This window comes from Gorilla gorilla, chromosome 3, assembly GCF_029281585.2.
Source record: "Gorilla gorilla gorilla isolate KB3781 chromosome 3, NHGRI_mGorGor1-v2.1_pri, whole genome shotgun sequence".
Taxonomy (NCBI): domain Eukaryota; kingdom Metazoa; phylum Chordata; class Mammalia; order Primates; family Hominidae; genus Gorilla; species Gorilla gorilla.
The window spans coordinates 98982254-99005932 of NC_073227.2; the positions used below are offsets into that span (position 1 = coordinate 98982254).

The 23679-nt window shown below is 42.2% G+C and overlaps 1 long non-coding RNA gene across 1 annotated transcript in view; it reads left to right on the forward strand.

Annotated features, from left to right (window-relative positions):
• Window positions 1–2294: 2294 nt before the first annotated feature.
• Window positions 2295–23679, forward strand: part of LOC109026587 (uncharacterized) — a 28011-nt gene continuing 6626 nt past the window's right edge. Inside the window, exon 1 of the long non-coding RNA XR_004070117.3 lies at window positions 2295–2460. This is a non-coding gene — a long non-coding RNA (uncharacterized lncRNA). The remainder of the gene's footprint in view (window positions 2461–23679) is intronic.

Consider the following 23679-nt stretch of genomic DNA (forward strand, 5'->3'; position numbering starts at 1 on the left):
AATGGACAATTTCCCCTATATCTTTGGGTCTTCATTCTGAAGACTCCTGTGTCACATAAAACCATGATCAAATAAATTCGTATGCCCTTTCTTTTATTAATCTACCTCTTGTCAGTGATTATCAGCAAAACTTCAGAAGGCAAAGGGGAAGTTTTCATGTGCGTCCGTGTGAAGAGACCGCCAAACAGGCTTTGTGTGAGCAACATGGCTGTTTATTTCACCTGGGGGCAGGTGGGCTGAGTCCGAAAAGAGAGTCAGCGAAGGGAGATAAGGGTGGGGCTGTTTTATAGGATTTGGGTAGGTAAAGGAAAATTACAGTCAAAGGGGGTTTGTTCTCTGGCGGGCAGGAGTGGGGGGTCACAAGGTGCTCAGTGGGGGTGATTTTTGAGCCAAGATGAGCCAGGAAAAGGACTTTCACAAGGTAATGTCATCACTTAAGGCAAGGACCAGCCATTTTCACTTCTTTTGTGGTGGAATGTCATCAGTTAAGGTGGGGCAGGGCATATTCACTTCTTTTGTGATTCTTCAGTTACTTCAGGCCATCTGGGCATATACGTGCAAGTCACAGGGGATGCGATGGCTTGGCTTGGGCTCAGAGGCCTGACATTCCTGCCTTCTTATATTAATAAGAAAAATAAAACAAAATAGTGTTGAAGTGTTGGGGCAGCGAAAATTTTTGGGGGGTGGTATGGAGACAGAATGGGCGATGTTTCTCAGGACTGCTTCAAGCAGGATTAGGGGTGGCGTGGGAACCTAGAGTGGGAGAGATTAAGCTGAAGGGAGGTCTTGTGGGGTGGGTCTTGAAGGGGTGATATTGTGGGGATGTTAGAAGAAACATTTGTTGTATAGAATGATTGGTGATGGCCTGGATACGGTTTTGTATGAATTGAAAAACTAAATGGAATAACAGAAGGAGAAAAACAGGTATAAAAGGTCTAAGAATTGGGATGACTCAGGATATCTGATTAGAGACTGCCTAAGGAGATTCAGCATAGTCCTGCCAGCAAAGATTATTTATTTACTTCAAGAGTTAAGAGTGGCAGTTTGGGGATAGCACCAGGAGATATCAGCTGTGATGGCTTGGAAAAACAGTGTAAACCGGCTGTGTAAACAAGAGCAGGGCATGTATGAGTAGTTGAGAATGGTGAATAGGAGTTGACTAGACAGAAGGTAGTAGGGATGACAAGTTTTTTGGGGCACAGTCTAAGTTGGTCTGGTGTCTGGAATGAGACTGGGGCCTAATAAAAAGGAGCGTCTATACAGGAGCTTAAATGGGCTGTACCCTGTAGCATTCCGAGGACAGGCCTGAATTCTGAGAAGGGAAAGTGGTAAAAGTATTGTCCAGTCCTTTTTAAGTTGGTGGCTGAGCTTGGTGAGGTGTGTTTTTAAAAGACCTTCAGTCCATTCTACTTTTCTTGAAGACGGAGGACCATAAGGGATATAAAGGTTTCACTGAATACTAAGAGCCTGAAAAACTGCTTGGCTGATTTGACTAATAAAGGCTCGTCTGTTATCAGACTGTATTGAGGTGGGAAGGCTAAACTGAAGAATTATGTGTGACAGAACGGAAGAAATGACTGTGGTGGCCTTCTCAGACCCTGTAGGAAAGCCCTTTACTTATTCAGTGAAAGTGTCTATTTAGACTAAGAGGTATTTTAGTTTCCTGACTCAGGCATGTTGAGTAAAGCTAATTTGCCAGTCCTGGGTGGGGGCAAATCCTTGAGCTTGATGTGTAGGGAAGGGAGGGGGCCTGAAGAATCCCTGAGGAGTAGTAGAATAGCAGATGGAACACTGAGAAGTTATTTCCTTGAGGATAGATTTCCACGATGGAAAGGAAATGAGAGGTTCTAAGAGACGGGCTAGTGGCTTGTACTATAGCATAACCTGCCTTTGCTGGTGTGTGGCGATTAGGCCTGGTGGAACTGCCATCAATAAGTCAAGCGTGATCAGGGTGAGGAACAGGAAAGAAGGAAATATGGGGAAATGGGGTGAATGTCAGGTGGATCAGAGAGATACAGCCATGGGGGTCAGGTGTGGTATCAGAAATAATGTGGGAGGCCAGATTGAAGTCCGTGCCAGGAACAATGGTAATTGTGGGAGACTTAACAAAGAGTGAGTACAGCTGAAGGAGCCGGGAAGCAGAAAGTATATGCGTCAGGCATGAGGAAGAAAATAGATTTTGGAAGTTATGAGAACTGTAGAGAGTGAGTTGAGCATAGTTTGTGATTTTGAGGGCCTCTAAAAGTATTAAAGCAGCGGCAGCCACTGCACGCAGACACGAGGGCTAGGCTAAAACAGTAAGGTCAAGTTGTTTGGACAGAAAGGCTACAGGGTGTGGTCCTGGCTCTTGTGTAAGAATTCTGACCACGCTAACCATGCCTAGGAAGGAAAGGAGTTGTTGTTTTGTAGAAGGTGCTGGGGCTTGAGAGATCAGTCGGACATGATTGGCAGGGAGAGCACGTGAGTTTTTATGAGAATTATGCCGAGATAGGTAACAGATGAGGAAGAAATTTGGGCTTGATTGAAGTAATGGGGGCTGTCTGTGAAGCTTTGCAGCAGTACAGCCTAGGTAATTTGCTGAGCTTGATGGGTGTCAGGGTCAGTCCAAGTGAAAGTGAAGAGAGGCTGGGATTAAGGGTGCAAAGGAATAGTAAAGAAAGCATGTTTGAGATCTAGAACAGAATAATGGGTTGTAGAGGCAGGTATTGAGGATAGGAGAGTATATGGGTTTGGCACCACGGGGTGGATAGGCAAAACAATTTGGTTGATAAGGTGCAGATCCTGAACTAACTTGTAAGGCTTGTCTGGTTTTAGGACAGGTAAAATGGGGGAATTGTAAGGAGAGTTTATAGGCTTTAAAGGGCCATGCTGTAGCAGGCGAGTGATAACAGGCTTTCATCTTTTTAAAGCGTGCTGCGGGATGGGATACTGGTGTTGAGTGGGGTAAGGGTGATTAGGTTTTAATGAGATGGTAAGGGGTGCATGATCGGTCACCTAGGAGGGAGTAGAGGTATCTTATACTTGTGGGTTAAGGTGGGGAGATACAAGAGGAGGACACAAAGGAGGCTTTGGATTGGGAAGAAGGGCGGCAATGAGATATAGCTCTAGTCCAGAAATAGTCAGGGAAGCAGATAATTTAGTTAAAGTGTCTCAGCCTAATAAGGGAACTGGGCAGGTGGGGATAACTAAAAAGGAGTGCTTAAAAGAGTATTGTCTAAGTTGGCACCAGATGGGGAGTTTTAAGAGGTTTAGAAGCCTGGCCGTCAATACCCACAACAGTTATGGAGGCAAGGGAAACAGGCCCTTGAAAAGAAGGTAATGTGGAGTGAGTAGCCTCCGTATTGATTAAGAAGGGGACGGGCTTACCTTCCACTGTGAGAGTTACTGGGAGCTCGGCGTCCGTGATGGTCTAGGGGGCTTCCGAGGCGATCGGGCAGTGTCAGTCTTCAGCCGCTAAGCTGAGAAGATCTGGGAAGAAGTCAGTCAGAGAGCCTTGGGCCAGAGTTCCAGGGCCTCTGGGAGTGGCTGCCAGGTGAGTTGAACAGTCCGATTTTCAGTGGGGTCCCACACAGATGGGACGCGGCTTAAGAGGAATCCCAGGCTGTGGGCATTCCTTGGCCCAGTGGCCAGATTTCTGGCATATGTAGCAAGCTCTTGTGGGAGGAGGTTCTGGAGGAACGCCTAGCCGCTGCGGTTCAGGTGTTTGGAAGTTCTTGTGTGCTGGAGATGTGGCTGGGGTTTGTCTCACAGTGGAGGCAAGGAATTGCAACTTTTTTCTATTATTGTACGCCTGAAGGCGAGGTTAATTAAATCCTGTTGTGGGGTTTGAGGGCGGGAATTTAATTTTTGGAGTTTTATTTAATGTTGGGAGCAGATTGGGTAATAAAATGTATTTTGAGAATAAGACGGCCTTTCGAATTTTTAGGGTCTAGGGCTGCAAAGTGTCTCAGGGTTGCTGCCAAACAAGTCATGAACTGGGCTGGATTTTTATATTTGATGAAAAAGAGCCTAAACGCTATCTGATTTGGGATGAAGAAAAAGGAGCATTAACCTTGACTATGCCTTTAGCTCCAGCCACCTTTTTAAGAGTAAATTGCTGGGCAGGAGGGGGAGGGCTAGTCATGGAACGAAACTGTAAGCCAGACCAGGTGTGAGGAGGGGAGGTGATAAAAAGATTATAGGGTGAAGGAGCAGAGGCTGAGGAAGAATTGGGACCTAGCTCGGCCTGGCAAGGAGCAGCCTGGGGAGGAAGGGAGAGGTCAGATGGGTCTGTAGAAAGGGAAGATTAGAAAGACTCAGCGATGCTTGGGGTTGGTACTGAGGGGACAGGTGGGAGGGACAGAAGGAAGATTTGGGGCGAGTTGCACTGGGCACAGAGACTAGGAAGGGACTGATGTGTAAAAGAATGCCTGGACATCAGGCACCTCAGACTGTTTGCCTATTTTATGACAAGAATTATTTAGATCTTGCAGGATGGAAAAATTCAAAGTGCCATTTTCTGGCTATTTGGAACTACTGTCAAGTTTGTATTGGGGTCAAGTGGCATTACAGAAGAAAATAAGGCATTTAGGTTTTAGGTCAGGTGTGAATTGAAGAGGTTTTAAGTTTTTGAGAACACAGGCCAAGGGAGTAGAAGGAGGAATGGAGGGTGGAAGGTTGACCATAGTGAAGGAAGCAAGCCTAGAGAAAAGAGAGAGTAGAGAAATGGAGGGAAGGGGTTCGGGGGTCCTTACCTTCCAGAAAAGTGGGAAAAGGGGTTGGGGCACAGAGATAGGAGGTCAGGGCGTGGAAATAAGGGATGGGGTGCAGAAGTAAGGGGTTGGGGCATGGAAATAAGGGATCAGGGCATGGAAATAAGGGATCAGGGCATGGAAATAAGGGATTGGGGTGCAGAGATAAGAGGTCGGGGCACAGAAATAAGGGATTGGGGCACAGAGATATAAGAGGTCAGGGTGGAAATAAGGGATTGGGGTGCAGAGATATGAGGTTGGGGTACTTGCCCCTCCTCTAGAAAGGCGGGACTTGCCGCTAAGAATGAAGGAGAAGGGGTTGAGGGGCACTTGCCCCTCCCCCAGAAAAGCGGGACTTGCTGCTAAGGGTGAAGGAGAAGGGGTTGAGGGGTACTTGCCCCTCCCCCAGAAAAGCAGAGAAGGGGTAGAGACAAGGAGAGAAGGGGTTGGGGTACTTGCCCCTTCCCCAGGAAAGCAGGACTTGCCGCTAAGGGTGAAGGACCAAGGCAGGCGTCCCTGCGTGGTCTGACACCTTTGAAACGTGGGTGAATAATCACAGAGGCGTCCCTGCAATGACTAAACACCAAGGGAAGGCTGGCTTCCCAGTCCGTGACCGGCACCGGAGTTTTGGGTCCACAGATAAAACGTCTCTCCTTTGTCTCTCCCAGAAAATGAGAGGAATTGAAATTAAGAGAGGGGAGAGATTGAAGAGTGGAAAGGAGAAAGTGGTTGAGGGACAGTGAGAGAGGTTGGAGAAGAGAGTAAGAAGAGGCCGCTTACCTGATTTAAAATTGGTGAGATGTTCCTTGGGCTGGTCGGTCTGAGGACCTGAGGTTGTAGGTGGATCTTTCTCATGGAGCAAAGAACAGGAGGACAGGGGATTGATCTCCCAAGGGAGGTCCCCCGATCCGAGTCACAGCACCAAATTTCATGCACGTCCGTGTGAAGAGACCACCAAACAGGCTTTGTGTGAGCAACATGGCTGTTTATTTCACCTGGGTGCAGGTGGGCTGAGTCTGAAAAGAGAGTCAGTGAAGGGAGATAAGGGTGGGGCCGTTTTGTAGGATTTGGGTAGGTAAAGGAAAATTACAGTCAAAGGGGGTTTGTTCTCTGGTGGGCAGGAGTGGGGGTCACAAGGTGCTCAGTGGGGGTGCTTTTTGAGCCAGGATGAGCCAGGAAAAGGACTTCACAAAGTAATGTCATCACTTAAGGCAAGGACAAGCCATTTTCACTTCTTTTGTGGTGGAATGTCATCAGTTAAGGTGGGGCAGGGCATATTCACTTCTTTTGTGATTCTTCAGTTACTTCAGGCCATCTGGGCATATACGTGCAAGTCACAGGGGATGCGATGGCTTGGCTTGGGCTCAGAGGCCTGACAGAAGTTTTCCCTTGGCCCTTGACAATATATTATATGATATTAAATCAATGTTATATTACTTAGAAGTGATGATGATATTATAGTTATGCGGAGAATGACTTTGTTCTTACATGCTTGTATTAAGGGATGAAATGCTGTGAAAATGGTTCAATTAAAAACAACAGATGATAAATTATCCGTGAAAAAAAAAACACAGATACCAGTCAAATAGAAATGGAGGAAAAAAACAACAGAATGCGAGAAAGAGAGAAAAAGGCAAAATCTTAACGATTGTTAAATCTGGATGATGGGTATACAGGTTTTCATTGTGCTATTGTAACCAGCCAGTGGGTTCATGTTGCCCACTGCCCAGATAGAGCTGATTTATGAAGACAGGGGAATTGCAATAGAGAAAGAGTTTAATTCATGCAGAGCCTGCTGAACAGGAGACTGGAGTTTTATTACTCAAGGCAGTTTCCCTGAAAATTTGGAGGTTAGGGATTTTCAAGGACAGTTTGGGGAGCCAGGAAATGGGTGCTGCTGATTGGTTGGGGATGCAGTCCTAGGAGTGTGGAAAGTGTCCTTGAGCCTGCTAAGTCCGCTTCTGGGTGTGGCCACAGGACCAGTTGGCAGGAGCGGTGGAGCCATCAGCCTTCAGAGACAAAAACCTGAAAAGGCTAATCTCAGGTTCTCCAAGAGTGATGTGATCTGCAGGAGTAATTGGGGAAGTCACAAATCTTGTGATCTCTGGAATAATGGCTGGTAGTCCTTTCCATCTACACTACAGCAGAATTCAGGCTCCTTTCATTCTATTCTAGTGGTCATTCATTAGCTTTACAAAGGCAGTTTAGTTTTGGAAAGGGCTATTATCATTTAAACTATAAACTAAATGTATTCCAAAGTTAGCTTGGCCCAAGCCCAGGAATCCTTAAGGGCAGTTTGAAGATTAAGGGCAAGATGGGGATTGGTTAGATCAGATCTCTTTCACTGTCATAATTTTCTTACGGTTATAATTTTTGCAAAGGCGATTTCACTATTATTTCAATTTTTCTGTGACTTTACCTTTTTGAAAAAGTAAAACTGAGAGGGAAATATTGTAGAGTTCAATGTACAGTACATTTTTTTCCTTTTAAAATGCAGAAGAGGGTTAGTCTACTTCAAAAAGTTCGTTAATATTAGAATTATATTCTAAAATAATGGAAGGCCTTATAGAAATCTTCTACTCAGGTTTGGGGTTGCCATTTATAACTTTTAGCTCCTGCTTTCCCCATGCTTACAAACCCCCTTTCTTTTTTCTTTTTTTCCCCCACAATTTGCTGGACTGTGTCATAAGATTGCAGCATGCAGCCGTGTTCATAGCACCACGCCGCATCCTTTCTGGTGAGGGTATCTCATATTGTGGCATTGGCATTGTTGCTGCTGCCATTTTGAGTCTGCCCCCTCTGTATCTGGTGCGGAGTTGATCATGATGAGGTGACAGAGGCAGAACTGCCAAAGGTGACAGAATCATCTGTGTACACAGTTCTCTTCCATTTCCGGGTTTGAGTCCTGGGCTCTTTTATCTTGCTCCTCTTTCTGGCACAGCCCAGACTCCCTTCGGGGTCATTTCCGAAGTGGAACCCGTGCTCGGTCACTCCGCCTTTCTGTTTCCTTCCCCTCAGCAGTGAAAGAACCTTGCTTTGAAAATTGTTCAAAGGGGGATGGGGTGGTTGGCAGTTGTAAGTAACTAAATTCAAACCTTATGAAAGAGCATGACTTTAGGCTCTTATATAAATATATCCTGAAAAAAGTATATGTACTCTGAAGGGAGAGACCAGTAAAGTGTTGCTTAAAAAGAATATAGCTAACAATAGTGACCACAAAAGCATCATGCATATGAAAAAGCATGATCTTTGGAGTTAGGTAGACCTGGGCTTGACTCAACCATGCCACTTGCTGACAGGGTGATCTTGAATAAATTACTTAACTTCTCTGAACCTCAATTTCCTTATCTATAAAATGGAACAAACAATACCTGATTCTTGCTAGAGTGAAAAGTTACAATATAATTTTTCCTTCCTGGCTGAGAGGCTTCCAGACATCTGAACATGAATCTGGTGTAACTGCTGAGCTCAGCCCAAAGTGATCCTTTCTGTTCCACAGGAATGATTGAGTACACAGCCAAAATGAGAGACAAGGGGCAGTTGAATAGGTTCCCTGAGGGCAAAATGCAAAGCCCTTGTTTGAAGTCTTTTATAATTCAAATCTATCGAGATAGTATCAGCACTTCTCAAACTTTAATGTGAAGAAGAATCACCTGGAGCTCTCGTTAAAATGCAGATTTTGATTCTTTAGGTCTGCAGTGGGCTTCTACCTGTAGACGTCCTGAACTTCTATCTAGAACTTCTATCTAGCTCCCGAGGGATGGAGATGCTCCTCTTTCATGAACCACCCTTTGAACAGCAAGGCCCCAGGGCATATATTTAAAAACCTGAGATTTCTCCAGATTGGGAACTTCTAGGATTTCCAGACTCTACTTTCTCTTCATTCTCACTCTCCTTCTGGAGAGTGGGCACTTAACATGCCCATTTTTAGTTATTATTCTATTAATTGCAATCCTCCTTTCACCGTGTTTTAATGAAGTAAAGCTCCTTTCAAAACGAACTAACAGCAGTTGTTCGCTGCCAGCGGAAACCTCACTGAAGAATTAAATACAACTATGAGCTTCTCTGCAAACAGGAAGGAAGGAGTGAATGGGAATGAGAGAGGAAGCTTGGCAAAAAAATGTCCCTGGGAGCCGCATTTTCCCCTGCCCCAAAGGGTGGACAGGACTACAGTCCCTTGTAATTGTGAAAGTGAAAAGGGGGAAAGCAAAAATGTAGAGACCTGAACCTCTGAGCATGTGCATTTTGAGTAAGTCCTGAGGCTTCTTCTTCCCTTCCCTCTCCAGGCCTCCCTCAGAGGTCAAATGCTGGTCCTTCTGGAGTGACTGGAGGCCCAGGACCTCCCCAGCAGGTTCTATCCTATTTAAGGCCTTGATTAGTGAGTTCCAGTAGCCCAGACATTTTGAGCTGCTTGATTTAGCACATGTTTACAGTCCACAAGGTGTTAACATGAAATAATTGGTTAAATTTCTCACCAACAATCACCAAAATAGTTTTGAGATTAAAAAAAAAACAAAGCTGCAAACACTTTTTGAGAGTCCATTAAAACCCAAGAATTAGGTTAGGGACTGTGAAAAATCAAACAATGGGGAACTCCACTGCCTTCAAGTTTTAATTTTATGAAAGGAAATAGACATGTTATAAAAATCAATGCTGTAACAGTGAGACAAGAGAGAAGGTGCAAGTAACCAGAGATGGGAATGATGCAGGCCATTAAACAAGAGTCTGCCTGTGCCCAGTGAGTACCACAGGGCCTGTTATATAAATGCATAAATATTGCTGAATAAATAAACCAGTAAGTGAGAATGAGTAAGTGAATGCAGAACAAGACCTTAATGTCTCAAAGAAAGCCAAGCCCATTTTTTCCCTATTTTTTCCCCCTTATCTGATTATCCACTGCTAGGATTTCACAGGCCTCCCATCCAGCTCACTACTTTGCATCCCCTTGACTGACAGCAGTGAGGACCTTGGAATGTAAACCGCCCCTCACTCTGCCCTTATCAGACATTTTTGGGGAGCTTATTTGTATATCAGTATCTATATCTACCAGGAATTTCCCTCTATTCTCAGCAGTTATCTTGAGAGGAGTCCTGTAAGTTTAGAAACAACCATTGCCAATTTTCTAATCAAAGAAAAAAGAGAGCATCATGGATTATGTTTGTGTCTCCCCAAAATTCATAATATGTTGAAATCTAATCCCCCAATATAATGGTATTCGGAAGCAGGTCTTTTGGAAGGTAATTAGGCCATGAGACTGGAGCTTTCATGAATAAGAAGAGACCCCAGGGAGATCTCTTTTTTCTTTTTTCTTTCTTTTCTTTTTTTTTTTTTTTTTTTGACATCTTGTTCTGTCGCCCAGGCTGGAGTGCAATGACATGATCTCGGCTCACTGCAACCTCTGCTTCCTGGGTTCAAGCAATTCTTGATTCTCCCAGGTCAGCCTCCCAAGTAGCTGGGATTTCAGGCACCCACCATCATGCCCGGCTAATTTTTGTATTTTTTGTAGAGATGGGGGTTTCACCATGTTGGCCTGGCTGGTCTTAGACTCCTGACCTCAGGTGATCCTCCCGCCTCTGCCTCCCAAATTGCTGGGATTACAGGTGTGAGCCACCGTGCCCAGCCTTGCTTCTTTCTATCACGTGAGGATACAATGAGAAGTCTGCCGTCTGCAATTTGGAAGAGGGCCCTCACATAATTCTGACCATGCTGGCACCTTGATCTCAGACTTTCAGCCTCCAGAACTGTGAGAAATAAATATCTGTTGTTTATAAGCCACCCAGTTTATGGTATTTGTTATGGCAGCCCAAACTGATTAAGACAAGGGGGAAGAAGAAGGAATTACAAATGAGATAGCCTAGGGAAACGTACAATGGCAGCAAACTGACCCTTTCTGGAACAATACCTGCAGCAGGTCAATCATTGCCCCAGAGCAACGTGGGACAAAGGAGGACAAGGGCATATGCCCATTTCAATGTTTGACTGCAGGTTGTTCCTCACTTCAATAATACATCCAACTGAACAGAATAATATTCTAGGTACTAAAAATGAAAAAATGTGTTAAGTTTATATAATTCTATTTCAGAGCTAAAACATTGCTCTCTTTAATTAGCATTTATAGAGTACTAGTTAAGTACTCTATAAGTGCCCCACCAATTGATGGCCAGTGCCGTGGCTCACTCCTGTAATCCCAGCACTATGGGAGTCTGAGGTTGGCGGATCACGAGGTCAGGAGATCGAGACCATCCTGGCTAACAGGGTGAAACCCTGTCTCTACTAAAAATACAAAAAATTAGCCGAGCGTGGTATCATGTGCCTGTAATCCCAGCTACTCGGGAGGTTGAGGCAGGAGAATTGCTTGAACCTGGGAGACAGAGGTTGCCGTGAGCCAAGATCATGCCATTGCACTCCAGCCTGGGCAACAAGAGCGAAACTCCATCAAAAAAAAAAAAAAAAATCAATATGGTTAATACTTTTGCCATACCTATGTAAATAATCAGGCCAAATCATGTGTGTGTGCGCGTGTGTGTGTGTGTGTGTTTGTGATCATATAACTTTTAAGGAAAATTTGTGAAACTTTGAAATGTGAAAATTTAAAAAAAGATTTTTATTTCCAGGTGTCTTTTTAATGGAATATGAAGTGTTATCTAGTATACCTTTCAGGGTTTATCTCATTGTATGGGGTCTGTGCCTTTCCCTGTCTTTGAATGAGCTGTCTTATAACTCTGTAAGTTGTAGAAAATTGATGATAATGCCAACAATTTCTGTTCATAGAACTGCAAACAAATTTTGTCAAAGTGAATATGCAATGGTTTCATATATAGAAGAGACTAGTTTGCCTCTATTAGCAAATTCATTTCAGCATTCCTGACTGCCAGTAGATGTATCTGTTCTTTGAAGTCTCTTTGAACTGTTTTTCACATCTTACAGTTGCCTTATAAATAAAATATTTCATGTGTTCATTTTGTATTTGTATAAAATCCATGATTTCTTTCTTTTTCTTTCCTTCCTTTCTTTCTTTCTTTCTTTCTTTCTTCTTCTTCTTTTTTTTTTTTTTGGCAGAGTCTCGCTCTGTTGCCCAGGCTGGAGTGCAGTGGCGCAATCTACAACCTCCACCTCCCAGGTTCAAGTGCTTCTCCTGCCTCAGCCACCCAAGTAGCTGAGATCACAGGTGTATGCCATAATGCCTGGCTATTTTTTGTATTTTTAGTAGAGATGGGGTTTCACCATGTTGGCCAGGCTGGTCTTGAACTCCTGACCTCAAGTGATTTGCCTGCCGAGGCCACCCAAAGTGCTGGGATTACAGATGTGAGGTGCCGCGCCTAGCCCATTCCCTTTTAAAAATTATCCTTTAATATAGGAATAGTAAGCTAACCCAAGTGTATCAGACATTCATGCCATATTGGCAGTGGAGAAAATAGATCAAATAAAAATGTATAATCACAAAACAGGATGTTTTGTGCACAAAATAAACATTAAAACCTTATCCATTAGAGCTGACAACTTTTTTTAAATTTTATTAATAGTATAGAGACAGGGTCTTGCTACGTTGTCCAGGCTGGTCTTGAACTCCTGACCTCAAGAGATTCTCCTGCCTCAGACTCCCAAAGTGCTGGGATTATAGGTGTGAGGAAGTGTATAACTTTAAATATGGCATATCACTGTCAGTTTTCCTCAAAGCACAATAGTTGTACCTCAGAGAACAATTAGACATTTTTCCATTTTTTTTTCTCAGTGGTTATCAATCGAAACTCTTTGTGATATTATTGGTGCAGGGAAAGGGAAAACTTCTCTGTGTCAATCTGTGACAAAAAAGAGATAATAGAAATTTGTTCCAGGCCAGGTGTGGCAGCATGTGCCTGTAGTTCCAGTGCTTTGGGAGACCGAGACAGGAGGATCTCTTGGGCAGGAGTTCAAGACTAGCTTAGGCAAAATAGCAAGACCCTGCCTCCACAGAAAAATTATCCAGGTGTGGTGGCACATACTTGTAGTCCCAACTATTAGGAGGTTGAGGTGGGAGGCTCGCTTAGGTTACAGTGAGCTACTATTATACCTCTGCACTCTAGCCCGAGTGACAGAGCAAGACCCTGTCTCTAAAAAGTAAAATAAAATAAAATAATAGGACTTTTAAAAAATTACTGATTTTGCAGGCACATAGGGGCTTCATGGAAAAGAATTTAAAACCCGTAGAAGCAATAATGGCTGGGAGCTTATATATCATTATAACAAAGGGTGATAAATTGTGAAGTGACCAGATGAGGAAAAAAAGAGGTTTGATGTTTGTACTTCTAGGAGTGGTAAAATTGAGAGAAGGTAAATACATGGGGGAAACTAATAGAACGTAAGAGTTATTTTAGAAAGCTTTATTTGTGCTACCCATCTCAGTGCTGATTTTTCATTTCCTGTGCTAAGAGTCATCTTGTCCTCTCGGTATGGAAGAGTAATCAAGGGACACTCTTACAAAGAAAAATTTATCCCCTGCTGTTAGGCAGAGGGCAGGCAGAGAATTCCTCCTACATCTGCTGTTTCTCAATTGCCTTCAGCTCAAAATAATCCATATGTTAAAGTGTCATATTTTGGGGTGGCATATTTTGATCCCCTTCATTGACATTCACTTAGACTGCTTTATTTATGCCTGCTCTCTGATATCAATATGATATTATTTCTCCCAGGATAATCACTGAAGATCCTCCTTATAGCTGTGAGAGCTGGGCCTGGATTTCTGTATGGCTGAGTTGCCTCCCTTTACTTCCCTTTTTTTTTTTCTTTCTTCCTTCCTTCCGTTTTTTTTTTTTTTTTTTTTTGAGATGGAATCTCGCTATGTCACCTAGGCTAGAGTGCAGAGGCACGATCTCAGCTCTCTTCAACCTCCGCCTCCCAGGTTCAAGTGATTCTCCTGCCTCAGTCTCCCAAGTAGGTGGGACTACAGGCACCTACCACTGCACTCGGCTAATTTTTGTATTTTTAGGAGAGACGGGGTTTCACCATCTTGGCCAGGCTGGTCTCGAACTTCCGACCTCATGATCCACCTGCCTCAGCTTCCCAAAGTGCTGGGATTACAGGCTTGAGCCACCGCGCCCAGCCTTTTTTTTTTTTTTTTTTTCTGAGTCAGGGTTTCCTACTCTGTCACCCTGGCTGGAGTGCAGTATTGTGATCACAGCTCACTGCAGCCTTGACCTCCTAGAGTCAAGTGATCCTCCCACTTCAGCCTTCTGAGTAGGTGGGACTACAGGTGCATGCCATCATGCCTGGCTAACTTCCAAAAAAAATTTTGTACAGGCGGAATCTCACTATGTTGCCCAGGTTTGTCTTGAACTCCTGGACTCAAGCAATCTTCTCACCTCAGGCTTTCAAAGTGCAGGCATGAGCCATCACACTGGCCTGCCTCTGTTTATTTTCTTATCACATCTAGTTCTCAACATTTCCTGCCATTAGAGAGTCACAAAGAGAATGTAGATTGGATCAGAACTGTTGCTTTAGCCAAAGTAATAAGTTACCATTGATTCAATCTTCAGAGGAATTGGAGAATGACATAAGAACTAACCCTGTTTTATTTTTGACATGTATATAATGGTTCTAATAAAAATGTTTTGTGGGGTGGGGGGGTTTTGTTTTTTTGTTTGTTTGTTTGTTTTTGAAATAGTCTTGCTCTGTCATCCAGACTGGAGGTACAGTGGCGTGACCTTGGCTCACTGCAGCCCTGACCTCCCAGGCTCAATCAATCCTCCCGTTTTAGCCTCTCAAGTAGCTGGGACTACCGACCCACACCACCATGCTCAGCTAATTGTTTTAATTTTTTGTAGAGGCAAGGTCTCACTATATTGCCCTGGATGGTCTTGAACTCCTGGGCTCAAGCAATTTTTCCACCTTGGCCTCCCAAAGTGCTGAGATTACAGGTATGAGACACCACACCAGGCCCAGACACCACACCAGGCCCAGAAGTTCACCCATGTTTTCTTCTAGTACTTGTATAGTTTCATTTTTTTACATTTGATCTTTGATTCATTTGGAGTTTATTCTTATGTATGCTGTGAGGAATGAATCTAATTTCATATTTCTCCAAATGGCTATCCCGTTGTCCCTACACCATTTATTAAAAAGTCCCATCTTTCTCTCAGGGATTTGGAATCCCATCATTATCATATATGAAATTTCCATATGTAGTTGACTCTATTGCTGGACTTTTAACTCTATTTCATTGGTCTGTTTGAGTACTTGTGTACCAGTATCATATGGTTTTAATTATAGAGACCTTACATTTTATTTTAAAAGCTGGTGTGGCTAGGCCCTCCTTATAGCTCTTGCTTTGCCATGTTTTCCTAGATATTCTAGGATGTTTATTTTTTCATATGAACTATACTTCTGAAACTTGCCTAGTTTCAAAAATAGTGTTTGTTTTTATTGGAATCACATTAAAATTTTGAATTAGGTGGGCAACTGATATCTTGATTTTGAGACAAGAACAAGGGACATGTTTTCATTTATTTTAGTCTTACTTTGTGTTTTTAGGAATGCTTTATAGGTTTTTTTTTGAGACGGAGTCTTACTCTGTCGCCCAGGCTGGAGTGCAGTGGCGCGATCTCTGCTCACTGCAAGCTTTTTTTTTTTTTTTTTTTTTTTTTGAGACGGAGTCTCGCTCTGTCGCCCAGGCTGGAGTGCAGCGGCCCTGTCTCGGCTCACTGCAAGCTCCGCCTCCCGGGTTCACGCCATTCTCCTGCCTCCACCTCCCGAGTAGCTGGTAATACAGGCGCCCGCCACCACGCCCGGCTAATTTTTTTGTATTTTTAGTAGAGACGTGGTTTCACTGTGTTAGGCAGGATGGTCTCGATCTCTTGACCTCGTGATCCGCCCGCCTCGGCCTCCCAAAGTGCTGGGATTACAGGCGTGAGCCACCGCGACCGGCCAGGTTTGCTTTTTTTCACGTATATTAAATATTTTCTGTAGGCTGGGCAAGGTGGCTGACACCTGTAATCCCAGCACTTTGGGAGGGTGAGGTGAACAGATGGCTTGAGGTCAGGAGTTTGAGATCAGCCTGGCCAACATGGTGAAACCCTGTCTCTACTAAAAATACGAAAATTATCCAGGTGTGGTGATGGGCACCTGTAATCCCAGTTACTCAGGAGGCTGAAGCAGGAGGTTTGCTCGAACCCAGGAGGCAGAGGATGCAGTGTGCCAAGATCATGCCACTGCACTCCAGCCTGGGAGATGGAGCGAGACTCTGCCTCAAAATAAAGAAATAAACAAACAAATAAATAAATATTTTTTGTAAAAGCTATTCGTAAATATTTTATCTTTTTTTGATACCTCATTATATGGGTATTTAAAAAGATATAAAATAATTGGATTTTATTTGTGTATGCAAAAAATATTAATTTTTACACGTTTCCTGTTAATTTTATACGCTGCTAACTTACTGAATTGTTTTAGTGTTGTATAAGTTTTATAATTAATTATTCAGAGCAGCACGGTCCAATAAAAACATAATGTAGTTGGCGGGGCTTGGTGGCTTGTGCCCGTAATCCCAGCACTTTGGGAGGCTGAGGTGGGCAGATCACCTGAAGTCAGGAGTTTGAGACCAGCCTGGCTAACATGGTGAAACCCCATCTCTACTAAAAATATTTTTAAAAAGCCAGATGTGGAGGCTTGTGCCTATAATCCCAGCTACGCAGAAGGCTGAGGCAGGACAATTGCTTGAACCTGGGAGATGGAGGTTGCGGTGAGCTGAGATCGTGCCACTGCACTCCAGCCTGGGTGACAGAGCGAGACTCGGTCTGAAAAAAATAGAAATAAAACTTTCTAGCAGCTAAAATTAAAATGGTTAAAAGAAATAGGCGAAACAAGTATTAATGATAAGTTATATATTTAACTAAATGTGCCAAAAGTATTATTTCAGCATAGAAACAATATAACAATTATTAATAAGACATTTTACATTCTTTCTTCATATAAAGTCTTTGAAATCCAGTGTGTGTATTTCACATTTACAGTACATTCCCATTTGGATCTTAAATTTTTATCAGAAATATCTTATGTGACTTTAGATTTCATAAAATTTACATTGAAAATATATATTCATGTATTCAAGTTGCTCCAAACGTACTTAAGTTTTCTTGTCACTCTAGCCTGTACATATATGTATATATCTTCCTTTAATATTCACATTGACATTAACAAAACTAGTTCTTCTTTTTTAGAAGAATAGATTTGACTATGTTGTAAAAGCCTACATCTGTCCAAGTAAATTTACTAATTCTTGCATCAACATCAAATTCAACAGGAATTTCATTAACAGAAAAGTAGTCTAAAAGTGAAGAATCAAAGCTTCCCAGTGGCATTCCTCAACCAATGGGGATAAAAACCTCAATACATTTTCTCATATCCCGTTATTCAGGTGAGCAATTCTGAGAGTTACTCCACATGCTCCTCAAGAGGTCACATACAAACTATCTTCATCAGTTACCTTGATAATGCGCCCTATGTCAGCTTTTCCTCCTTCCCTGTCTAATTCCCTCACTCTAGCTCGCTGAGGTCACCTGCCCCTAAAACTGCCCGCACCCAAGTCTTTATCAGAAATTCAAGCAAAGACAGAGATCTATCAAGTTTAAGGGATGAGGCATGTGTAAAAGTTGGAGCCCTTATAGAAGAATACTAGAAATATTTTATAGGTTCTTAAAATACTGTTGAAGAACCAAACATTAAAACTTTAAGGTGAGAACCAGAAATATGCATTTAAATGTATTCCTTATTAAATTAAGTAGGGAGGAAAGCAATGTCTGAAACTGTAGTCTGCACTGTGGTTATATAAGAGAATATTATCCTTAGGCATATGCAACTTACTCTTAAAAGTTCAGGAAAAATATGCATCTATATGTTTGTATGTATACATGGGTATATGTATAAACAGAGAGAGAGAAAGAGAGAGAATGGGAGAAACAGATAAAGCAAATGGGCAGAATGTTTACAATAGGTATATTTGGGTAAAGTGTATACTCTTAGCTGGGCATGGTGGCTTATGCCTATAATCCCAGCATTTGGGAGGCTAAGGTGGGAAGATTGCTTGAACCCAGGAGTTAGAGATCAGCCTGGGTTACAGAGCAAGACCCTGTCTCAAAACAATTTTTTTTTTTTTTTTTTTTTGAGATGGAGTCTCACTGTGTCGCCAGGCTGAAGTGCAGTGGTGCGATCTTGGCTCACTGCAACCTCTGCCTCTCAGGTTCAAGCAATTCCTCTGCCTCAGCCTCCTGAGTAGCTTGGACTACAGGCACACCCCACCATGCTCAGCTAAGCTTTTTTTTTTTTTTTTTTTTTTTTTTTATATATTTTAGTAGAGATGGGAGTTTTACCATGTTAGCCAGGATGGTCTCGAACTCCTGACCTAGTGATCCACCGCCTCAGCCTCCCAAAGTGCTAGGATTACAGGTGTGAGCCACTGCATCTGGCCATAAACATTTTTTCAAAGCATACAGTCATCTGTTGGTATTTATGGGGGATTGGTTCCAGGACCTCCAGCACATAACAAAATCCATATTTTCTAGTCCCTGAGTAATATAAAATGACACGGTATTTGCATATAACCTATGCACATTCTTCCATATACCTTAAATCACCTCTAGATTACTTTTATAATACCTAATACAATGTAAATGATACGTAAATAGTTGTTATACTATTGTTTAGGGAATAATGACAAGAAACAAAAGTCTGTCTACATTCAGTCCAAACGTAATTTTTTTCTGAACATTTTCAATCTGAGGCTGGTTGAATTTGTGGATGTGGAACCCATGAAGATGAAAGGCCAACTGTATATGGTTGTTCTTTAGACTATTTATGCAGCTTTTCTGTAAGTGTGAATTTCCAAATTAAAAGTTAGAAAAAGCTATTATAGACTTTTCAAGACAGCAAACTTAAGTCATAAGGCTTCAGGGTCAGCAGCCCTTTTTCTTTTTACCACCTATCTTTTAAAATGTCCTAAAATGAGCTGGACACAGTGGTTCATGCCTATAATCCTAGCACTTTGGGAGGCCAAGGCGGATGAATCACCTGGGGCCACGGGTTCGAGACCAGCCTGGACAACATGGTGACACCCTGTCTCTACTAAAAATACAAAAATTAGTCAGGTGTGGTGGTGGGCACCTATAATCCTAGCTACTTGGGAGGCTGAGGCAGGAGAATTGCCTGAACCCAGAGGGCAGAGGTTGCAGTAAGCCGAGATTGCAACACTTCACTCCAGCCTGGGCGAAAGAGAGAAACTCCATCACCAAAAAAAAAAAAAAAAAGTCCTAAAATGCTGACACGTTGATATTAATAATAAGGGCTCCTATCTGGGCCCACTAAGAATAAGAGGAAACCTTCACTCAGACATGATTATAAGCAGTCACACTTTGTCCCACTTAAAAAAAAAAAAAAAGTAATGTTGGCTACCACCGTTAAGAAGTTGGCTGGCCCTTTCCTTATCTTAATGGACCGGCAGGCAATAGTACTGTGAACATTCATTAGAAAATGGTAAAACTGTTGAGATCTTGGGTTCAAAGGTCATGCACTGATGTTAATTTTTTCCCAGGGTTTCTTAGAAGTGTTGGCCAGGAAAAGCTCTTGCTGAGTTAGTAAAGACAACACAGATAAGATGGGGGAAATTTCTGTTAATTAGCTAAATGTACACTTGCTAGCCACTTGAGCAAATGAGTGTGAGGCAGCTCTATCTTGTCAAGGCTGGAAGGAATTTTACAACTGATAGCATACAATTCCTTCACTTGCCAGAGTTCTACTATTGGTGCAGGTCCCAACTGTCATCTGGTTTAACTGCTCATCTGCAGCTTCCATTGTCTCCGATGACACCTGCCATGTTGCTTACATATGTTCAGAAACAAGCAGGTCACTATGCCTGCAACAGCACTAATAATACACCTCCTTGTATAAGCAATGGTGTTGACTGCATTATAGTTTTTTACAGTAAAAAAATTAGCAAGAACTTAAATGTCAATCAATAAGAAAACTTATTTCATTAAAATTCTAAGTATCATTAAAAAGAATAAGTTGAATCTATATATACCTATTTGAAATAAAAAATTTTAGAGAGAGGGGGTCTCACTATGTCGCCCAGGCTGATCTTGAACTCCTAGGCTCAAGTGATTCTCCTGCCTCTACCTCCCAAAGTGCTGGGCTTACAGGCATGAACCACCATGCCCAGCCCTAATACCTGCTTTTTTTTTTTAAGTCTGCAATATATTAAGTTTAAAAAATTGTAAAATAGTTTCATATTATTCTGATTTTTGTACGAAAGATGTAAAAGTTTATATACAAGTGCAATTTTTAAAAAGTCTAGGATAAATTCCAAACAATTCCAAACTGTTAACAGTGTTTTTTCATGGGGAGGATGATGAAAATAATTACTCCCACTCCTTTTGTTTCCATTGGAGGAGAGTTTCCCTTATACTTCTGACCTCTTTGCTCTTACTCCTCATTCCAGTCTCTAGAGGTTGTCTGGGCAATACAGTGGGAAATGCTTATTGTCTTCAACTCTTATTCAGGCAAGTGGCAGGCATTGGAGAACCACCACTCCTGGGTGGAGGAGTGGCTTCTCATAGTGACAGGTTTGTAAAAGTGAACAGGTGAAGCTCGATCACATTTTGTTTCCCTCTGGTTGGAATCAGACTCTAGCAGAAACCATCCCTCTGTTCCTTCACTCCATCTGTAAGTTTATGGGGACAGGCTCACTTAGGAGGGCAGGCTATCCCTGTACAGTGCTCCTAGAGACTAGGGCAGATAAGTGCTAACCTGGCCCACCACTGCCTCCCACCTAGGCCACGTTCTACAGTAGTTCTAGCAGTAACAAAACTGACGTTTTGATCTTTATCCACCTCACTCTGTATTTCTCTCATTGGTTTTGAGCTTGGGTGAGTAACAGGAGTATTATTCATTAGAAGCCCTCAAGTGTGAATAAAAACAATATTTTCTTTTAATTTTTTATGCTTCTGCATTGTTTAAATTTTTTATTAAAATGAGCACATATTACACACAATAATATAGATATCTCTAAATATAAAGATATGAAGACATAAAATCTATATCCTTAAATTTTCCACCTAATCTTAGAATTCCTGTGTCCTTCTTGATTTGTATTGTCCTTTATACTTCAGTTGCTTGAAGCAACTGCATCGTCTTCTAAGGTTAAAAGAGGTAATTTGCCTTCGTCTACTCTCTACTCCTTTGGTCACTGGACACTAGTTTTCTTGTTCTATACATTCTTTTCCCTTTCTGATTAAACCATCTAATTTGGCTTCCTTCAAAGAGGTTGTTGCCTCTTTATTCCAGTAAGTCATTCCTATTCTGACTTGGAAAAAGCTTTCCCTATTTTTCTAGGCCCCCAGGATACTTTTGCTGTGGTGACAGCCTACGAATGGTCTCCCAGGCATTTATAGAATGTTCCCTTCATTTTTCACATCATAGCCTGCAATTTATAAAGAAAGCATTATGTCCTCTCAAATCTTTTTTTCTCCAGGCAAAATATTCTCATTTTCTTCAACTGTGTGTCACACAGCATGGTTTCGATTCCCTATTTTGGCCACTCCCCTCGAAATGGACCCCAGTTTGTCTATAAATCTCCTAAAGATTGACACCAAAAGGGGAATACAGTTCTCTGGGTGATCTAATCATTGTGGGATAGAAAAGAGTAGTGTCCTACTTGTTGTAACAATGGCATACTCTTACCACAGTGGTAAGAGTGGCCAGTATGCTCTCACCAGATATGTACACTGGGGATTATCTTGGTCTGTTAGGGCTGCTGTAGCAAAATACCATAAGTTGGGTGGCTTATACATAAAAGAAATTTATTTCTTACAGTTCTGGAGACTGGGAAGTCCAAGATCAAGGCATAATTCAGTGTCTGGTTAGGGTCCACTTTCTTACAGATGGCACCTTCTTGTGTTCTCACTTAGTGAAAGGAGTTACCAAGCTCCCAAGGGCCTCTTTTATAAGGGCACCAATCTCATTCCTGAGGGCTCCACCCTCATGACCTAATCACTTCCCAAATGCCTTAACTCCTAATACCATCACTTTGGGAATTAAGATTTCAACATACAAATTTTGGAGGGAGTGGACACAAATATAGCAGTGATCATGTCACAGGGTATACTCATATTGGGCTTACTGTGATTTAAAACATGCAAATCACTTTCATCTATGCCATCAGCAAAACAAACTATTTCAACATACAAACATCTCAAATCACTTGCACACAATTATATTGGAATTATAATAATGATCAATTATTATATAGTTATCATTATTACAATCAATTAGAATTATATTTATTATAATTATATTAATATTTATGTATTAATATTTACAATTATTATTATAGTTCCAATTTAAAAAGTCTCCATGTTTCCTACAATGATCATCGCTTCACAAGCAAATACCCTCCCTTCTTTACCTTCTATTCATCCCTCAACCCACGTGACACAAGCCTTCTGATCTGAGTAATATGAAGTTACTCTTGCCAATAACGTAATAAGAAAAATGCAATAGTCTCTTTTCAGGCTGAGTCTTGACCTTTATAATGAATTTGACTTTGATAGCTATTTCCTCTTCTAGGGTTTCAGACACTATTGGTTCCAACCTCACATCACTTCTCAAAAGCTTCCCTTCTCATTCTAAGCAGTTTCACTTTGAGCTCTCACTTAAATCTGTCTCCATCATTACCCTGTTTGAAATGCTTCAGTGTTTCTTGAGAGCAGTGGTTCTCAACCCAGTTACATATTGGAATAATCTGGGGAGCTTTTAAAAAATATCTAAGCCCAGACCCCACCCCAGACTAATTGAATCAGAAGTAATAGAGATTGGCCTGAATCTTTAAAACACCAGAGGTAGCCCTTATGTTTTTGTCCAGTCTTATCTCTCATCCTTTACCCGCTGATGTAGCTATATTAAATGGAGGCCCTCAACACTCACTGTTTTGTCTAGATTATATACTGTCAGTTAAAGCGTCACATCCTCTGTGAAGCCCTAGACTTACATCTCCAATCTCATTCTATTTTTTAATTTGTTTTTAGAGACAGGGTCTCACTATGTTGCCCAAGTTGGTCTGAAACTCCTGGGCTCAGGTGATTCTCCGCCTCACCCTCCCAAAGTGCTAGAATTACAGATGTGAGCTACTGCACCCAGCCACTCACCCTATTTTCATCTTTTTTTCTTTACTGTGTAATTCCTTTGACTTGATAGGGAGATGGGGTTTAGGTTAACTCAAGCTGGTAGGGCTGCAGGTACACCCAAATCAACGGCCAAGCAGAGTAGGGTGGGTGGTGTGTAGGGTTTGTGGAGGGGGGTGAGCACTTTCAAACCTTTCAAAATCTTCACATCCATGCACACACATGCATATTAATACACATACACCGCCTGTGAACAAAAGCTGGCTCCTCTTTAAACACTTTAAATTGTGAAAAAGGGGAAAAGCACATTAGGGAAAGAGATAAAGGCTGTAGCAAGATTGCTTTGTAATTAAAGAATCAAGAGAAGTAAGAATGGAGTAAGCTGGGCATGGGGTGGCTGATGCCTGTAGTCTTGGCTACTCTGGAGGCTTAGGCAGGAGGATCGTTTGACCCCACGAGTTTGAGGCTACCGTGCACTAGGATGGTGCCTGGAAAGAGCTGCTGCATTCCAGCCAGTGCAACATGGTGAGACTCCTTATCAAAAAAAAAAAAAAAAAAAAAAAAAAGAATGGAGTAGATGGGGGCTTATATAATAATGACAGAAAAGAGTTTGCCTTTTAGCAAGCGGCCTAGGATGACTGGGATGAGAGAGCTGGGGCAAACATGGGGGAGAACTCATGGGCTTTACCTATCTGGTGGGCCGAGAGGCCTGTGGTCTGACCAGCTGTCTGCAGCTTCTCATAACCAGTTTGACTCTGAACTAGAATGTTAAGGTCATTGGTCTGTTATTTGTGGTCAACTTCTTT